The sequence below is a fragment of the Papio anubis genome, chromosome 12 (genome assembly GCF_008728515.1).
Source record: "Papio anubis isolate 15944 chromosome 12, Panubis1.0, whole genome shotgun sequence".
NCBI lineage: Eukaryota > Metazoa > Chordata > Mammalia > Primates > Cercopithecidae > Papio > Papio anubis.
The window spans coordinates 67942152-67963142 of NC_044987.1; the positions used below are offsets into that span (position 1 = coordinate 67942152).

The window sequence follows — 20991 nt, forward strand, 5'->3', positions numbered from 1 at the left end:
ATGCCACTCCACTCTAGTCTGGGCAACAGAGCCAGACTCTATCTCGGAAAAAAACAAAAAAACAAAAAAAGAACAAAAACGGACTTCAAATCTCAACCTGGCATAACAGGCTCTTTGTAAAATGGCATGCTAGCCTGTTGAGTCATTGTCTGCCATTATTCTTCTAGATCTCAACGTCCTCTAAGACTTACATGCTTTTCCACCTCTAGGCCTTTTAGTCTGCTGCTCCTTCTGCCTCAGCTTCCTCTTCCCTTTTGCTCATCCCTCCCTGACTTCCCCTAAGCAGGCACAGAAGTGCTCTCCTCCATCTCCCTTCACACCAACCAATGTGTCTGTTACAGCACCTGCCACAGGGGATTATAATTTCTTGGCTTGGGCTGGGCACGGTGGCTCACGCCTGTAATCCCAGCACTCTGGGAGGCCGAGATGGGCAGATCACTTGAGGTCAGGAGTTTGAGACCAGACTGGCCAACATGGTGAAATCCTGTCTCTACTGAAACTACAAAAATTAGCTTGGCATGGTGGTGGCCACCTGCAATCCCAGTTATTCGGGAGGCTGAGGCAGAAGCATTGCTTGGACCCGGGAGGTGGAAGTTGCAGTGAGCCAAGATCACACCACTGCACTCCAGCCTGGGTGACAGAGCAAGACTCTGTCTAAAAAACAAAAAAAATTATTGGCTGTTTTTCCCTCCACAACAGATTATGAGCTCGACATAGAGTGTATCTTTTTATCTTTGTATCCCAAAAACCTAGCATAGTATCTGGCTCATTATTTAGTAAGTGAACGACTCAAATGAAGGAAGTGAGGGATGAGTGCAGTGGCAACCGCATGCCAGGCTGTGTGTCATGTGTATCTGGCATCTCTCCCTCAGTGATCTGTGACAGACAGAATGGTGTCTGATGCACAGTAGGTGATCAACAAAAACAACAAATCAAGTGAACAAACATGAAAAGAGCTATAACAGATTCAGCAAAGTATTATTTATAACAACAAGTATGAAGATCCCTTCCAACTCTTAAGACTCTATGGAGTTTTTTACACTGCATTTATACAAATTTATTAGAAAATTTGAAAACATAGAGATGGGAAACTAGCATTTATTGAAGGGCTACATATTTGTTAGGCACTTTACCTATGACATTTGCTTTTCAGAATTCTGGGAAATTATAATTATAAGCCCCATCTCATAGAAAAAGGAACCAAAGCTAGAAATGCAGGACCAAAATTTGAACCCAGGTGAGCCTGAGCTCACCAATCCTAAGCTTTTTCCCACTGCACACTTGAACCTCTGGGAAGAACACGAGGCACACCTCCCTATCATTCCACTCCAAGAAAAGGAGTTCTGAACAAGCCACAGTTCAACTGGATCACAATTCCAGAAGAAGGAGTTTTCAATGGAAGGTTAAAAAAAAAAAAAAGATGAAAAGTTCTTTCTTCCCTTGAGGATCATCATCTTTTCTTTGTGGAAAGGTTCTCATGGCCCTTCCTGTTGCTCCCATGAGGCTGTAAGGAAAATCTTAAGGCCTCTTCACCTTGGGATAGGGTAATCCTTCCTTTGCTCTTCCCTTTCGCCATGGAGTCAAGTGGGAATCAGATTACAATCCTGAAAAAAAGATGGCAAAGAGGCACCCTATAGGTCAACTTAGAGGCCTTAAGTGAGATTAGACAGGGAAGCAGACTTGAAGCTTACATCCTCAACAGACCAATTATCTTAGTTCAGGCTGCTCTAACAGAATACCATCAACTGGGTGGTTTAAACAACAAACATTTATTTCTCACAGTTCTGGAGGCTGAGAAGTCCAAGACCAGGACACCAGCAGATCTGATGCTTGGTGGGGGTACTCTTCCTGGTTTGCAGATGGCCGTCTTCCTGCTGTGTCCTCACATGGTGGAGAACAGAGAGCACTCTCATCTTTCCATCCCCTTATAAGGTCACTAGTACCATTCATGAGGGCTCCACCCTCATGACCTAATTACCTTTCAAATGCCCCAAAATACCATCACACTGGGGATTTAGACCTCAAAATATGAATTCTGAGGGGACACAAACATTCAATCCATAGCACTAATTCACCAAATTATATCCCTACATGGAAATTTGGAGCCAAAGTCCTGTTAGCAATATGGAATGGTTCTTTGTCTGGAATGTCCTCTGTGTAGGATGGTGGCATATAACTGGAGTGACAAGGAATTAGCCAAATTTTGTCTCCCCAAAACATGCCTGACGAGTTGACTTTAACAAGTGAAATGAAGTGTACAAGAAACAGTTAGGACAACTGAATAGCTACACATAAAAGAACGAATCTGGACATCTACTTCAAATTATAAACAAAAATTAACTCAAAATGGATCCAGAATCTAAATATAAGAGCTAAAATTACAGAACTTTTAGAAGAAAACATACAGGTAAATCTTTATGACCTTGTATTAGGCTATAGTGTATTTTAGATATGGCAACTAAACTGAAGAAAAAATATATTGGACTTCATAAAATTAAAAATTTTTGTGCTTCAAGGAACACTACCAAGGAGGTAAAAAGACAATCTATGAAATGCAAGAAAATATTTGCAAATCAATTATCTGAGAAGAGTCTAATATCCGGACTACATAAAGAACTCTTACAACTGAACAAGAAAAAGACAACCCAAATTAAAAACAGACAAAATATTTGAATAGGTATTTCTCCAAATTAAAAACAGACAAAATATTTGAATAGGTATTTCTCCAAAGAAGATATACAAATTGCAGATCTGCCATATTAACACATGAAAAGATCCTAACATCATTAGTTATCAGGAAAATGTAAATCAAAACCATAATGAAATACCACTTCACACATACTAGGATGGCTATACTCAGAAAGACAGTAACAAGTTCTAGTGAAGCTATGGAGAAATGAGAACCCTCATACATTGCTGTTGGGAATGCAAAATGGTACAGCCACTTTGGAAAACAGTTTGACAGTTCCTCAAAAAGTTAAACACAGAGTTACCATATAATCAGCAATTCCACTCTTAGAGAACCCAGGAGAACTGATAATATATGTTCACACAAAAACTTGTACATGAATATTCTTAGCAGCATTACTCAAAATACCAAAAAAAAAATGAAAATCACCCAAATGGTCATCAACTGATGAATGGATACACAAAATGTACCATACAATGGAATTCTATTTGGTCATAAAAAGGAATAAAGGACTGATACACACTACGACAGAAATGAACTTTGAAAACATCATGCTAAGTGAAAGAAGTCAGATGCAAAATGCCACATATTGTATAATTCCATTTATATAAAATTTCCATAAGAGGCAAATCTAGAGAAAGACTGATGTTTGCCAGGGGCTCAGGGAAAGGGAGAACAAGGCATGACTGCTATTGGATGTGAGGGTTCTTCTTGGGGGTGATAAAAATGTTCTGGAATTAAATACTAGTTATGATTGCTAGTGTCACTACTGTTTAACTAGTGCGTACTTTAAAACGGTGAATTTTATGGTATGTAAATCATATCTCAATAAAAAAGGTGAGGTGCAACTATAAAAAGGTGCCAAGTTTACATATTATATGTACCATCAAAGAGATATGACAGAAAAGCAATAAAGAAGTTAACTTGAAAATCACTGCTGGATATTGGTGTTTACTTTTATAATAACAAATATGAAAAATACTGAATTTTATTGCCATAAACTGAAAACCAAAATAAAGATGACTGAGAGGAAAATTAATTGGATTTCCATGAAAAAATATCCAAGGATAAATACTTGCTTTCTTCCCAACATTTCACCTGTTTGGAAGCTGAGCTCCTTACAGCAGATATAAGAGCCTCGATGTTAGATTTGCTGGCAGCAAACAAACTTGAAAGAATTCAAGTCTAAGAACCTGAGCCTCAGATGCACTGCCTTTGGTAAATGGTAAACGGATTCTCTCCCAGTGAGCTCTGTTGTAGACAAGCATTCTACCATGATAATGACAAAGTAACAGAGTAGAACTTTCAATTTCCAACATCTCAACCTTGGAGACTGCATGAACATTTTACTTAAGGCTTTTTTATAAGTCTCTGAATTAATATGTGTGAGTCCAAATGGCCAGTTTTTCCAAATAATCATCAACTCATGTTAAGAATACTGAATCACAGCAAACTTTTCACACATACACTATAAAAGTAAAGATATAATACAATATTCTAGAACTATGCCTGGCATATGATCAGCACCCCATAAATATTTATTGAATGAATGTTTATAATAGTCAATATTGTTTACTAAATAACTTTATCAAAAATAAGGATCAATAATAGTATTCCTAAGTGGACTTATCTTTATCAATAGAAAATTGTTTTTTCTTAATTTATTTCTAATGTAATACCACATCCTTATTGACCTTAACTGAGAAGTCAATGGTTAAGAAAGATCATTAGTTCATTATACATAGAAAGGACATTCTAATTATTAAAATTACTGCCCCTCACCTTGTAAACCTTTTAAAATAAAACAACTTCAGGTCAATAAAACTGTGGGATTTGTGAGGTTAGTCCATTTCTTATGCACTCTACAATGTATTTTAGTTAATAAACTAAGAAAATATATATTAACAAAGCTTAACAATAAGATGTCCATTCTTCATATTCTAGAGCTCTAAGATAAACAAAACACAATTAGCCTCACTCATATATAGTGGAGTTTAGCAGGAAAGGAAATTCTTTCTGAATCGCATCTTAAGGCATACCAATTTAACAACGCCAAAAAAAGTCAGCAATTAATTTTATATTGCATTTTCCATTTTGTAAGCCTCTTTTTGAAAACAGGGAAGTTATTTCTCAGTATTTAACAACTAGAGGTGTTTGAAGTACTACATAGTATCATCAGATGAATAAAAGTAGAAAATAGCTCCAGAGAACATATCTTCTCTTTCAGAAGGATACTTCTTCTGTAAGTCTCTAAGGATAAGCTTCTACAATGTGTGACAGATAAGTCAATGGTCGAAACAGCCATCAGTTCAAACAACTATCAGAAACAGCCTTCCTAAATCTCCCTTACAGCAAGCAGTATAAGCTCTTTTCTAGTCCTTGATTCAAGGACACATGAGGAAGACACAAGTACCCACCTTTGTATCATCCTCTTTTAGGTTTTTTATTGGACATCACACTACTCAGCTTTCTTGTACTTATTTTACCTCTTGATTTGCTGACATCACAAAATAACATTTTTAAAGAAAATGCAGATAGGTAGCTGTTCTCTTCATGGGAAGGACTTTCTAAGAATAAAAGCAATGGATCATAAAGGAAAAAATTAACAGGCAGACAACATAAAATTGTTTTAATTTCTATAAATCATAAGCCATCATAAATGAAAAGGCAACTGTGGGGAAAATGCCCCACATCGAAGGGTTAATATCCTCATTATATCAAGAGTTCACATGGTTCAGTGTGTGGCCAAGACAGGGCCCCCAGCATTCCCTCGTCCTCCATACAGGAAACTGCAATGTCTCCGCAAAAAAAGAGATTGCAGCTTCTCTCCTCCAGCTTTGAAAACTACTCTGCCTTTCCTTATCTGTCTCGGTTTTTGCCTCCTACCTGGATGCTCTCTTTCTTCCAAGCCCTGTTTGACTCAAAGTTCAGATAAACAAGCAATCAGCCCGGTCTTGATTCCAGATTTTTCCCCCAAGAAACAGCCTCTGAAACAGTTTTCTACCTTGCCATGTAGCCTACAGGCAAGTAACAACTCGCCCCATGCTCCAGGGATAATTTATCCAACTAATTCCAGCCAAAGCCCAGAATAGTGGCTCCTGCCTGGGCTGGGGAAGATAAAAATCAAACAATTAAACAATTGATAAGAAAAAACTAAGACTCTAACACAAAAACCATCAAAAAGCTTTTGTAGGCAATTCACAAAAAAGAAATAGCCAATAGCTAACAATAAGATTTCTTAACACTTAAAACATATTAATAATGACAGATGTGAGTTAAAATAAGGAGGTGCCATTTTATTTTATTTTTTTTTATTTACTTAATTTTTTTTTTTTTTTTTTTTTTTTTTTGAGACGGAGTGTCTGTCACCCAGGCTGGAATGCAGCAGTGTGATCTCGGCTCACTACAAGTTCCGCCTCCCGGGTTCACGCCATTCTCCTGCCTCAGCCTCCCAAGCAGCTGGCACTACAGATGCCCACAACACGCCTGGCTAATTTTTTGTATTTTTAGTAGAGACGGGGTTTCACCGTGTTAGCCAGGATGGTCTTGATCTCCTGACCTCGTGATCTGCCCACCTCGGCCTCCCAGAGTGTTGGGATTACAGGTGTGAGCTACCACGCCCGGCCAGGAGGTGCCATTTTTATCTGTGAAATTAGCAAAGTTTTTAAAATAATAATGCTAATATGGGTGTCATAAAACTGACGGTGGCAATGTAAATTGGCATAATCTTTCTGAAAAACAGTATGGCAATGTTTCGATGTTTTGAGAGCATTCACAATGTCCCTGCCCTTTGACCTCCCTATAATTTCATTTTTGGGAACTGATTTTTTTTTTTTTTGAGACACTCCATTGCCCAGGCTGGAATGCAGTGGCAAGTTCACTGCAGCCTCGAATTCCTGGGTCAAAGAGATCCTCCCACTTCCGCCTCCTGAGCATTAGGGGCTGGCTACAGGTGCATGCCACCACACCTGGCTAATTTTTTTATTTTTTTAGAGATAGGGTCTTGCTATGTTGCCCAGACTGGTCTCAAACTCCTGGCCTCAGTGATCCTCCCACCTCAGCCTCCAAAAGTGCTGGTTTTACATGCATGCGTCCCCATGCCCAGCCTAGGAACTGACCTGAAGTAATCAAAACTGTAGCAATAAGATTTAAGTGTAAAGACATCCATTATTACATTTTGTACCTGAAGTCTAAATATTCAACAATAAGTAAATTGCAAATAAATTATGTTTCATCCATAGTGTGGGTTATTACTGAGCTAATAAAAATGATATGAGAACTGACCTTTTTATAGTACTGACGAAGGACCATTCCCTGTTCTACACAGTTAACATGTACTAACTCATTTACTTCTCAAAACAGCATGACATGGAGCCTGTGACATAGGCAGGTGCTAGTATCATCTCCATTTTACAGTTGAGGAATCTGAGGCCAGAGGAGTTATATGATGGGCTCAAGGTTACACTAAAGCAGAATCACATCTGAAATTCTCATCCTCATCTGAAATTCTAAAACCCAAAAATCTCAGAAAATCAAGTATTTTCTTTTCTTTTTTTTTTTTTTTCCTTTTTTTCAGAGACAGGGTCTCACTCTGTCACCCAGACTGGACTGCAGTGGTACAATCATAGCTCACTGCAGCCTGGGGTTTGCTCTGGGGCTCAAGAGATCCTCCCACCTCAGCCTTCGGAGTAGCTGGGACCATAGATGCACACCACCACGCCCGGCTAATTTTTTAAAAATTTTGTAGAGATGGGTCTTATTATGCTACCCAAGCTGGTATCAAACTCTTAGCCTCAAGCGATCCTCCCACCTAGGCCTCCAACAAGAGTCAAGTGTTTTCATAACCCTGTGGCAAACTCATTTGCAAAACGAGATCTAAACTGACAATGAAACGATGTATTATCTCTGTCCTACTTAGAGCGAATTCATTTTACTAAAGAGAAGTTAATGTGTTTGATTACAAGGTGCTGCCCCAGATCCCACTAGACATGATACAGGGTCTATACCATGTCATCTTCCGATAAAGTGAAAATTCTGAATTTTAAAACACAACTAGCATCATAAGTTTTCAGATAAGGAATTGTGACAGAGCTGGGATTCAGATCTAAGCTGTCCGCCTGTGCTCCTAACCACTATGTGATATTTTCAGAGACTGTTTAATGACATAGGAAAATGCTTATCATTCAAGTATTTACACAGACAAATTTTAAATTGAGATTGTGATTAAGTGCTACTAAGGAGAAATCACTGGTGTCAGAAGAACCTATGTTAAGCAGGTTTGTCCTAGACAGTCAGAAGCAGTTTTCCTGAGGAAATATTTGATCTGAGATGTGAATAAGAGTTAGAAGAGAAGAAGGAAGAGCACATCTGGCAGGGAGACTATCATATGCAACAGCCCTGTGTAGGAGGGAAAATGGCACAAAAGTCTGAAAAGAAGCCAATGTAGAATAACCATTTGCCTCAGTTTGCCTGACAGAGACCCAGGTTAGACCTTTTGTCCTAGTATAAATAATAACTTTTTTTTTTTTTTGAGACAAAGTCTCACTCTGTTGCCCAGGCTGGAGTGCAGTGGCATGATCTCGGCTCACTGCAACCTCTGCCTCCTGGGTTCAAGCGATTCTCAGACCTGCCTCAGCCTCCTGGGAAGCTGGGATTACAGGCATGCACCACCATACCCAGCTAATTTTTGTATTTTTTAGTAGAGACAGGGTTTCACCATGTTGGTCAGGCTGGTACTTTCTATTACTCTCAAAAATATCTTGGTCTGGATGGTCATGTACACGGTCACCCAACTTCTAGGCCACATTAAGAGTTTTGTCTTTATCCTAAGAATAACCAGAAGCCATGATGGATTTTGAGCTAGAGGACGGGGAGAGGTAGCATAATCAAACTTTAGTTGTTAAAACACTACTGCTGCTGCAGGGCAAAGAATGGATGGGAATATTGAAAGCAAAGGGTAAATACCTTTAGATTAGTTAAGAGGCTACTACTGGACAACAGATAATGGTAGACTGGTCTAGGGTGATAGTAGCAGAGACACAGATACTCAGATAGATTTGAGATTTGGTTTGAAGATAGATAAAATGAATAGAACTTGACGATTGTTTAGATATGGAAAGGAAGAAAGTACGAGGTATCAAGGATGAGGCCAAGATTTCTGATTTGCAAACTAGATAGAGGTTGGTATGACTCATTGAGAGTGCAACTGAGATTTACACGAGCTAAAAATTTAAATGTGCGATATATCTGCATATCCATCACAGTCTAAAGGCATGGGCCTGGAGAACAAGGAAAGAGTTTAGGTTCAAAACTTGCTGATGTTCCTTTCCATTCACAGAGCCCTCTTCCAAGGCAGGACTATCCTATTTTCTGGTTGGATATTGGAGTCATTTGGTGGTCAAAAAAGAAGGTCCTCCTTAGCTGGTGATATGGGACGGGGAGCACCAGACCACTTTTAGCATGCAAATATCCCTTACAACTAATGCTCAAGTGCTTTTTACATGTACGGTTCACAAGAGCTTCACATATAGGTTCGCTGAAACCCACGACCTTATGAGAAATTATAGTCTACATTTAGGAAGCTGAGGGAGAGTGCTTAAATTACCTGTCCACACAGCCAGTACGGGGCTGCTTTATGTCATCCTATCACCTCCTATGTGCATCCTCTAGGTGTAAGAGACTATCTTAAGGGCAACAAGAAACCTACCATATAATGAGGTCCTACTAGGTACCAGGCTCTAGGAGATTTAAAAAAAGAAAGAAACACAACTTCAGAAGTTCTAAGGATGTTTCGCACACACTTACCCTACAGTAAGTTCGCTTTATACTTTCAAAAAGTTTCACGTCCCAAGATGGGGTGGAGGTGAGACGGTGGAGATGAACCGGGGCAGACAGAGACCACCCCAAATACCGGACCCGGGGGAAATGGGGTCCCAACGGCTGGGTCCCGGGAGACACTCGGAGGGGTCCGCGGGTTCAGCCCGGTCCCTCCGCTGGGGGGTCGCCAGCCGACTGGCAGCGAGAGACCCAGAGGCCCGTTTGCCCACTACGTTGCCACAGCAACGGCCTGGGCCGGCTGCGCCCCGGGCCACCCGCCCCATCCCGCGGGCCGGCCCTGAGCTGTGACTCCAGGGACCACTCACCGCGGCCGGCGGACGGGCGGGTCTCCTACAGGTGCGCACACTTGGCGCAGGCTGTCGCTGAGCCCAGAATTCTGCACCGGGAGAAACTTTTCGGCCCGCAGAACAGCCGCAGGCCGGTGGACGGGGGCCGCGCGGGGACAAAGAGCGGCGGCGGGTGCAAAGCCCCTTCTCCAAGCCGCGGGGCTGGCCCAGAGGTGCCGGCTGCACAACGGCGCCCACGTGCCCCGAGTGCAGCCCCAGGCGCGCCCAAGGGCAGCTCCCCTTAGAAACGGACCTAATATCCCATCTGGGGCACAGAGGAGCAGCCATATGTTACGTAAAATAAAGCTTTGTAGTAGGAATATCACAGTACTGAGGTGATTGATGCTCAGGCCACTTTTCTCGCTCGGGGTCAAGCCCTCAACCCCCAGCCCGTTGGAGCTAGGGCTGCAAGCCTTGAACTGCAGTGGGTGGGGAGCTGGCCTAAAAAGACGGGAAAATGCTGGGGGGAGGGTGTTTGTCCCCAGGCAGGGGCTGAGAAGACTGACAGATCAAATGACAATTCTCAGGGATATGTTTTAGCTACAAACCTATAAGAACCATCTGAATGCCTGCCCCATGCAACAGAGGGTCCAGCTGTATGCTAATGCATTTATTGGCCTGAACTAGGAATGGCTTCTGTGGTCCTGGGTCCTACTCTTTAGCAGCTGTGGGAAAGAAATTCAACTCTCCTAATACTAGCCTAGTTATTTGAGGCAGATGTTTTCTAAAATTAGACTGATTGGTAGCAAGTAACTTGATACCACGGCAGGTGGATTCATTGTATTGCTTGCGGGGAGGGTACATTTGGCAACTAGTTCATCCAGTCCTTTTCATCAAAAAACTCAAAATGGTCATAATGCGTGACTGGTAACTTCAAACTTCAAACTTCAAACCACTGGACTAGGCCGGGCACAGTGGATCACACCGATAATCTCAGTACTTTGGGAGGCCAAGGCAGGAGGATTGCTAGAACCCAGAACTTCAAGACCAGCCTGGGTAACACTGGGAGACCCCCATCTCTACAAAATTCAGAACTACCTGGCCACCAAAGGGCTGCAAGAAACCTACCATATAATGACGTACTACTAGGTACTAGCCTCTAGGAGATTAAAAAAGATCTCCTAGGATAGCCTCCCCCATCTTAAGGGCATTAATCACATCCTTAAAGTGCCCTTTGTATATAAGGTAACATATTGACAGGTTCCAGCCTGGGTGATAGCCAGCCCTGACTCGAAAAGCAAAAACAACCACTGGACTATGTTTTGCCCTGGATTAAACCAGACCATCAAAAAACTGTATGTTTGTACCACTTCGTCTTCACCATTGCAACATTGCCTGCACCAAGTCATGTCTAGCACTATGCCATTTGCTTATATTAAGAGATGCTGTTTAAAAAATATTCATGATACCTCTACATTTACTAGAGGGATTACTTGAAGAATGTTGTTTATTACATCTCTATAGCAGAATCCTACCAGCTTGTCTAGTCCAGAGCTTTTCAAACTTTTCTGAGCACAATCCATCAAAATAAATATGTTTTACATTATCACTCAATACACATGTATTCATATATTTAATAGCTGAAACAAGTTTTATAAAACATTACCTGCATCACATGCTATGCACCCTGATACTTTTAATCTCTTTTGAAGACTAGTGTCTACCCACTGATGGTTTCTTGACCTTCAATGCAAGTTGCATTTTAAAAACAGCAGTATAACCAGATGTCTTTTTCTGGAAACTAGCCCTGGATCCTCAGACAAGGTAACCAGGCCACCTGGCTACAGCTGATTGCTCCAATAGTAGGGACCTGACTCAAGATAAGGCAATCATATCCCTCTCTCCCAGGAATTTGGAATTAGGATGGAGAGATTTCAGTCTTTCTCTAGGAAGCTAATGTGGAAACATAGAAACATCTTTAAAATAGAAAATCAGAGGCTGTCAACAGACATACTTTTCCGCCATGTGGCCAAAAGAAATGCAGAAAACTAGGCTGCGGGGAAAATGAGAAACGAACAGGAAGGTTGAAAAAGTTATACAGAGAGAAGAGACCAAAAGAGTTCTGACAGCTTTCTATTCCTAGTCATGGTATTTTCTGAAATGAATTGTATTCCTGCCTTTGAATTCCACATAGTATTTCCAAGTCTTTGGAGTTGGGAGGAGGGGCCTACCACACTAATGTAATCACCTATATGCCCTGTTTAAGAGGGTCAATGCAAGAAATATATTTCAATCCTGAGTGCCAGAAAACAATACTTTCCCTAGAGACACTGACATGACTTTTATTTATAAAGAAAGCAGACCATGAGATTGATCACATTTCCCTTTCACCTTGACTTCTAGGAAGACAGCACCCAAATTTGCAACTCAATTTTAATAACTTTGTCAAACTACAGTTTGCATATCTGCATCACAACTTTCTCCTGTTCTCTTTCATTTCCCCTCATTCCTACTTTTATCTTTTTGTATGTTTTTGTTGTATTGACTATTATTTTAAACTGCTTCAAATATTTGTACTAGCTGTTTCCTCTTTCTGTAAGGCTCTACCTCTGTAGCTCCTCAATCCTGGTTCCTTCTCTTCATTCAGATCTCAGCTCACTTGCCACCTCCTCAGAGAAGGCTTCCTTGATCTTCCTACCTAAAATAGCCCCACACCACAGTCTATCACATTACCCTGCTTTGTTGTCTTAGAGCACTTAACACCATCTAAAACAAGCTGCTTATTTTCTTTGTTTCCTCACCAGAAGCTAAGTTCTAAGACAGCATGGACCTGGCCTCTTTATTTATTGCTTGTTCCTAGTGCCTGGGAACAGTGCCTGGAACTTAGTAGCTAGTTAGTAAACATTATGGAATTAATAAATAAAAGATTTAATAGAAGAAAGGAAGGGAGGGAAGAAGGAAGAAGGAAGGGAAGGAAGGAGGCAGGGGGAGGGGAGAGGAGAGAAAGGGAGGGGAGGGTTGAAGGAAAGAGACTTTGTTGAACATGGTAAGACATAGATGGATAGGTAAATAGGTGGATAGATAGACTGACAAATAGACAAATATTCATTTCCAGTGCGCAAATGTCACTATTATTTATAGAGAGGAACCAGAGGAACTATACAATAAAGTAAAATGTACTTGATTCCCTAAAATATATACACGAAGATCCTCAGTTTCCTTGGGTAACTCTTGACATAATGCCTTAGACCATTTTTTTAAGCATTCAAGTCGCTCAAGGCAGCTGCATTAAATATTAGGGCTAGTAACCATAGCTGAAGTCATCAATTCTCAGTGAGATAATGGATTGCAACACCTTGACCACTAACATGACAAATTCTTAACACTGCCAAGGAACTCAGTCTATTCTAGGGGTCATTACTACACAACAGTCTGCTCTCATTCTATTCCTGTAATTATTAATGTCACCACTAGCAACAAGTGTTATTTATATGTTATTTACTTAAACACTCTATGGTAACGTTATTGTTACAATGCAATATCAAACTGCTTGACATTTAAGGAAGAGAAGCCAGAATTGAAGTTTGTCAATAAAACAAAACACAGAAGCAATTAGCACAGTTTGTCCCTGGGTTTGCTGACCCTGTTGTAAAAATACCAGAATTTGTGGGGTGAGTGGAGGATTTCAGTTTTCTTAAGTCAAGAAGCAGTGGATTTATACATGTAATAAGGTTATCTCTGCTATTCAAAAAATTTTAAGAGACTCTATATAAGAAAAAAACCCCTATAATTTTTTCGTTCCATAAAACAAGAGATGCTTAGATTATTATGTGTTATATTAAGATTTCTCCCTTCCTTCCCTCTCTCCCTCCCTCTCTCTCTCTCTCTCTCTTTCTTTCTTTCTTTCTCTTTCTCTTTCTTTTCTTTGAGACAGGGTCTCACTCTGTCACCCAGGCTAGAGTGCAGTGGCACGATCTCAGCTCACTACGGCCTCAACCTCCTGGGCTCAAGCAATCCTCCCACCTCAGTCTCCTAAGAGCTGGGACCACAGTCATGTACCACCACGATTGGCTAATGTTTGTATTTTCTATAGAGACAGGGTTTCTTCTTGTTGCCCAGGCTGGTCTTGAATGCCTGAACTCATGCAATCCACCCACCTTTGCCTCCCAAAGTGCTGGGATTACAGGTGTGAGCCACCGTTCCTGGCAAGATTTCTTAAATGGGAACATATCTTTGAGAAGTATATAATACAAAGTGTAACTTTTTCCTATTGAGATCTTTCTCTGATTACTGATAGGCTCTACGAATTTATATGTCTTTCCATTTGTTCTCTTCCCCTACTTTGACAAAATAAAACTATACCTTATCCATATAGCTCAAAAATGAAATAAACATTTGGCAATTAACTCAGTGTGTCTCATCAATTTTGGATATCTAAACTAGCTTTTTTTGTTAGATAATAATTAGAGTTCAAGTTGGTGCACGCCAAATGTTCATGGATTGGAAGACTTATATTGTTAAGACAGCAGTGCTCCCCAAACTGATCCACAAGTTCATTACAATCCTTATCAAATTTTCAGTGGTCTTTTTTGCAGAAATTAACAATCTGATCTTAAAATTTATATAGAAATGAAAGGGACCCAGAACAGGCAAAACAATCTTAAAAATAGAAGCAAAGTTGGAAGATTCACACTTCCTGATTTCAAAACTTACTACAAAGCTACAGTCATCAAGACTAGATCATTCAGCACTGTAAGACAGGGCAAGAAAAAAAAAAAGGCTGGGTCATACCGGTATAAGAATAGACATAAAGATCAATGAAGTAGAATTGAGATTCCAGAAATAAACCCACTTACCTATGGTCAATTGGCAAAGATGCCAAGGCAATTCAATGAGGGAAAGAGTAGTCTTTTCAACAAATAGTGCTGGGAAAACTGAATATCCACATGCAAAGAAGTAAATTTAGACTATACCTCACATCAAATATAGAAGTTAACTCAAAGTGAGTCAAAGACCTAAATATAAGAGCTAAAACTGTAAAACTGTTAGAAGAAACATAAGTATAAATTTTCGTGACCTTGGATTAGGCAACGGTTTCTTAGATACAGAACCTAAAGCAAAAGCAACCAAAAGAAAAAAAAACAGATACATTGAACTTCATCAAAATTAAAGTTTTCGTGTTTCAAAGAACACTATCAAGAGAGTTAGAAGACAACCCACAGAAAAGAAGAAAATATTTGCAAGTCATATATCTGCTAATGGTCTAGTATCTCAATTGCATTTTGTAAAGTACGCCTACAATTTAGCAGTAAGAAAGACAACCCAGTGTTAAAGTGGGCGAAGGATCTGAGTAGACATTTTTCCAAAGAAGGTATACTAATGGATGGCCAATAAGCACAGGAAAAGATGCTCAGCAACATTAATCATCAGAGAAATGCAAATCAAAACCATAATGAGATACCAGCTGGCATACTGGTATGTGCTAGCCCAGCTACTTGGGAAGCTGAGACAGAAGGATCGATCAAGCCCAGGAGTTGGAGTCCAGCCTGGGCAACATAGCAAGACTCCCATCTCTAAAAATATAAATAAATAAAATTAAAACCATAATGAGATATCACATCACACCCACTAGGAGGGCTATAATAAAAAATCTGGAGAATAACAAGTGTTGGTGAGGATGTGGAGAAATTGGAACCTTCATACATTGCTGATGGGAATGTAAAACAGTACAGCTGCTTTGGAAAACACTCTGGCAGTTCATTAAATGATTAAACATAGAGTTATTATATGACTACTCCTGGGTATATGACCAAAAGAATAAAAAAAAATGTCGACACAAAAACTTATACGTGAATGTTCACAGCAGTATGGCAGTTCATTAAATGATTAAACATAGCATTATTATATGTCCACTCCTAGGTATATGACCAAAAGAATAAAAAACATGTCCACACAAAAACTTATACATGAATGTTCACAGCAGCATTATTCATAATAGTCAAAAAGAGGAAACAACCCAACGTCTAACAATTAATGAATAAAATAAGCAAAGACAGTATATCCATACAATGGAATGTTATTTGACCATAAAAAAAATGAAGTACTGACACATACTACAATATGGATGCCCCTGACAACATTACGCTAAATGAAAGAAGCCAGACACAAAGGGCCATATATGGTATGATTCCATTTATATGAAATGTCCACAATAGGCAAATTTATATATATAGAAAATAAATTAGCAGTTGCCAGGACAGGGAAAATGGGGAATTGGGGAAGTCTGCTAACAGTTATGTAGTTTCTTTTTGGGGTGATGAAAATATTCTAAAATCAGACCGTGTTGATGGCTGTTCACCTTGTAATATTCTAAAAGCCACTGAACCGTGCTCTTTAAAAAGGTAAATTCTGGTCAGGTGCAATGGCTCACACCTGTAATCCCAGAGCTTTGGGAGATCGAGGTGGGAGGATCACTTGAGGCCAGGAGTTTCAGACCAGCCTGGGCAACAGAGCAAGACTCTATCTCTACAAAAAAACATTTAAAATTAGCTGATGCACATGCAGATGATGGTGTGCATCTGTAGGCCCAGCTACCTGAGAGGCTGAGGTGGGAGGATCATTTGAGCTCAGGAGTTTGAGGCTGCAGTGAGCTATGATCGCACCACTGCACTCCAGCCTGAGCAACCGAGCAAGACCTTGTCTCTCTCTAAAAATAAAAAATAAATAAAAAATAAAGATGAATTGTATAGTATATTAGTGACATCTTAATTTAAAAAGTAAAAACTAAATAATGCTTCATATTTTACAGATTCTAAAACCACATTTTTTTTCACTTTTTAACTTCTTGGAAATCGTGTTGCCTCTGATTACATATTACTATTGCTGTTAGCCAGGTAGCAGTCCTGATATTGTGGCATAAAAACCTTTTGTTGACACTTTCCTGAAGAACCAAGAAAGTACCTACATTTATGTGCCTTAGTTTTAATAAAATACTAGGTACTACTAACCCACCTAATAATATCACTAATTCTGTGCCTAGGCACTGTCCCAAATGCTTTATGTATTTTAATTTAATTCTTACAATAACTCCATGAGGAAGGTACTGATGAAGAAACAGAAGTACAGTCTGCAGGATCAACTTGTCCAACACCACATGGCTAGTATGTGTGAGTCCCATCCAGGCTGTCTGTTCCAGGGGCTGTGCTCCTGACCATTCGGCATCACTGCCTCCCTTACCTGTAACATGCTATGAGTGCAAGTCAGCCTTAAACAGCCTTTAAGGTTCCCGGAAACAAAGTTGGCCAAGAGCGTAACTAAAGCTAATAGTCTTGCGATTATCTCATGATAAAAACACCATTCACTTGGAAGTTTGATTCATTCATCGAAACATTGTTTGGCTATGTCTACGGAATTTCATGGTCAAGAACTTCGTTTACTGAACGCAGATAAAAGGGAGTAATTTTTTTCTGCTTTGCTAACACATGAGTAAAGGGAGCTGGAGCCTTAGTCTAGACCCTCACCAGTTTTCCACCAGGTGACCACAGAGATTGATCTTCTTGTCCTGTGAGAAGAGCTGAGTGAGGGGCAAGCCCAGCCAGGCTCAAGCATGGGAATGGATGGACAAAGTCCCTTTTACCCACATGTGAAGGATATAGACACAGAGGGAAAGCCACCAGAAGTCATCCCAGGAAAGAATGCAGGGTCAGATCTGGGGCACACTTTCTACCACCCTGTCACTGATATCCAATGTTGATAATTTAATGCAAAGTAGATCATAGGAAGACTGGAAGGACTCCTGAGGTTTCTGGGTGTCTGGCATGCCTGGGCTCTTGAAAGAAAATGGATTGTGCCACCTCCAAGAAACTGTAAGCAGAGGGAAAAGATAGCGAAGTCCTTCCTGTCCCCATACTGCCAAGGCTCTTAACACACCCAGTCCTGCTGAGTCCCCTCAGATACCAGATGCCTGTTCAGAATGGTTGGGGAAACCCAGCTGGAGCCTGACTGCTTCCAGTGGCCTTAGTTCCTTGAGGGCAGAGTAGAGGTGAAGTCTGGACTCAGAGGCCTCCAGTGCCTCTGCACATCCTCTTACGAAAGCTTCAGTGGCATTTTCCAGCCATAGACAAAAGTGGCTCCTCCCCTCCAGCCTAGGCCTCTAAGCCAAACACAGTCCTATCAGAAGAGAAATGATGGAAGCAAAGGAGACAGCAGAAGACACACTCTAATGAGGCAGGACACAGACTCTGAATTGTGCAACAGAAAGAGGGGTGGGCAGAGGAGCTACCTGGGATCACTATCATTTAATTCTTTTTTTCTTCTTAAATTTTTGTTTGGAAATAACTTCAAACTTTTATAGAAAAGTTATGAAAATTAAAATAGTTTTTTAAACTGCCCATATATCTTTTTGTTTTGTTTTGTTTTGAGACGGAGTCTCACTCTGTCATCCAGGCTGGAGTGCAGTGGCACAATCTCTGCTCACTGCAACCTCTGCCTCCCAGGTCCGAGTGATTCTCCTGCCTCAGCCTCCCGAGTAGCTGGGACTACATGCGCCCGCCACTATGCCCAGCCAATTTTTTGTATTTTTAGTAGAGACGGGAGTTCACCATGATGGCCAGGCTGGTCTCAAACTCCTGACTTCATGATTTGCCCTCCTCGGCCTCCCAAAGTGCTGGGATTACAGGTGTGAGCCACCACGCCCAGCCTGTTTTTTTGTTTTTTGTTTTTTGTTTTTAATAGAGAATCTTGCTTTGTCGTCCAGGCTGGAGTACAATGGCATGATCATGGCTCACTGTAGCCTCAACCTCCTGGGTTCAAGCATGGAGTCCTGCTTTGTTGCCCATGCTGGTCTCAAACTCCTGGGCTAGAGTGAGCCTCCCACCTTGGCCTCCCAAAGCTGTGGGATTAAAAGTGTGAGCCACCCAGGTGGGAGCTAAACATGTGTACACATGGACATGTTGAGTGAAATAATAGATACTAGGGAATACAAAAGGTGGGAGGGGTTGAGGGTTGAAAAACCTATTGGGTGCAATATTTACTATTCAGGTGATGGATACACCAAAAGCCCAGACTGCAGCACCACACAATACATGCATGTAAGAAACCTGCACTTGTATCCCCTCAATATATTTGAATCAATAATTTTAAAAGGAAAAAAAAATGTGAGCCACCGTGTCTGGCCCCATATGTCCTTCACCCAGATTCACCTATTAAGATTTTACACCAGCTGGGCATGGTGGCTCACGCCTGTAATCCCAACACTTTGGGAGGCCGAGGTGGGCGGATCACAAGGTCAAGAGATTGAGACCATCCTGGCCAACATGGTGAAACCCTGTGTCTACTAAAAATTAGCTGGGTGTGGTGGTGCGTGCCTGTAGTCCCAGGTACTCAGGAGGCTGAGGCAGAAGAATCGCTTGAACCCGGGAGGCGGAGGTTGCAGTGAGCCAAGATCACACTACTGCACTCCAGCCTGGCCACAGAGCAAGACTCCTTCTCAAAAAAAAAAAAAAAGAAGAAGAAGAAGAAGATGTTACACCCCCCATTTGCTTTTTTTATAGCGCTCTGTGTGTGTGTGTGTGTGTGTGTGTGTTTAATTAAAAAAAGATACACATCTACAGTTTTGTTCTGTACTATTTGTGGGTGAGTTACATACACTAAGGCCTTTGACTTCTAAATACTCCAGTGCATATTTTCTAAAAATGAGAATATTCAATTATATAACCACAGTTCAGTTATCAACTTTAGTACATTTAACATTGATACAATTATTTCATCTACTCTCTATATCCCATTTTTTCAGTTGACCCAAGAATGTCCTCTCTATTACATTTTCCTCACTCCACTACAGGACCCAATATAGGGTCAGGAATTGCATTTAGCTGTCACGTCTCTTTAGCCTCCTTGAACCTGAACATTTTCCTAGCGTTTCTTTGTCTTTAATGACAGGGACATTTTTAAAGAATCCAGTCCCCTATTCCCTGCCTTTACTTGATATAACGTCTTTCATTTTGGGTTTGCCTGATGTTTCTCTGTGATGAGATTTAGGTCCTTCTCACGGCATTACATCTGGGTGCACAGTATGTCCACCTGCCCCTTTTTGGTGATGTTATTTTGAGCACACAATCAAAATCGTATCTGATTTCTCCACTGTGTAGTACTCCAATTGCTGTATATTTTTTCCTCCCTCACAACCTTTCCTGCACAACAATGAGCAGTCAATGGAGAGACAATTTAAGACTATGCAACTATCCTGCTCCTCATCAAAATTTCCCCCTAGGGGTTAACCGTTAACAAGTTTTCTGACGTTTCCTGGAGCTAAATGAGTGCCACTGGCGCCACCTATGGGGCTTCCAGCACACTGCAACACGGGGAATGAACCTTGGACCTCTCTCACTCTGCCAGTTGTCTGGCGTCCAGGAACTATTTCAGCCCTAGACATTTTGAAAGATCCGATAGATACCTGAGTCGCAAGCCTGAGTTCTAGTCCGGACACCACCAATGACTCATGAGGAACCTTGGACAAGTCTTCTTAAGACTTATGTTCCTAGTGAAATGGGGAGTTGGCTGACGGAGACCGGAATTATACATTCAAGTGATACTTGAGCAACTACAGGCACTGTTCCAGGATCCGAGCAAGATTTCTGCTGTCAGGGAAGCTTACACCCTCTGTGACTCGGACAGTGAGCAAGAACACAAGACGAGGAAAAAGATAAACATACATCATAGTAAGTGCTATGATGACAAATAGAAAAAGATAAACATACATCATAGTAAGTGCTATGATGACAATAAAACAGGAATGTGAGAGAGAATGCCTGGGTCTGCTTCAGATTGTGTGGTTCGGAAAAGCTCTCTGAGGAGGGGTGTAAGCTAAGATCTAAAGGGTGATTGGGGCCAACCCCAACCTTAAGAAGTTTTGGCGGTAGAGCCTTCCAGGCAGAGGGAAAAGTGTCGAGGATGACTAGGGGTTTGGTGCTTCTTCCATATCTATGACTCTCTGGGGGTGTGGGGGCAAGGACAGGAGACTCCCAGGTGTCCCTGTAGCAGAGCAAGAGAAGGATAAGAGAGAGTTGTGTTCTCCAGAATAACAGGGAGAAATTCTAGAGGTGGTGACAAATGACGTGACTTTTAAAAGATGAGTAAAGATTTTGAAAGGTAGATTATAGAACAAAAAAAGACATTCCATGTAGGAAAGGGGAAGAATGG

General features: G+C 40.9%; 1 protein-coding gene across 6 annotated transcripts in view; it reads right to left on the reverse strand.

Moving 5' to 3' along the window:
* The window catches only part of STK33 (serine/threonine kinase 33), a 248774-nt gene extending 228226 nt beyond the window's left edge, over positions 1 to 20548 (reverse strand). For 4 of the 6 annotated variants that reach the window (XM_017948657.3, XM_021926121.2, XM_017948656.3 and 1 more), the window contains exon 1: positions 9494 to 9720. The gene's annotated coding sequence lies outside the window, so the exon portion shown is untranslated. Of the gene's footprint in view, positions 1 to 9493; positions 9721 to 9831; positions 9952 to 20245 lie in introns of those variants that run through there. The other 2 variants (XM_003910255.5, XM_017948655.3) reach the window with 2 other exon arrangements.
* Positions 20549 to 20991: the final 443 nt, after the last annotated feature.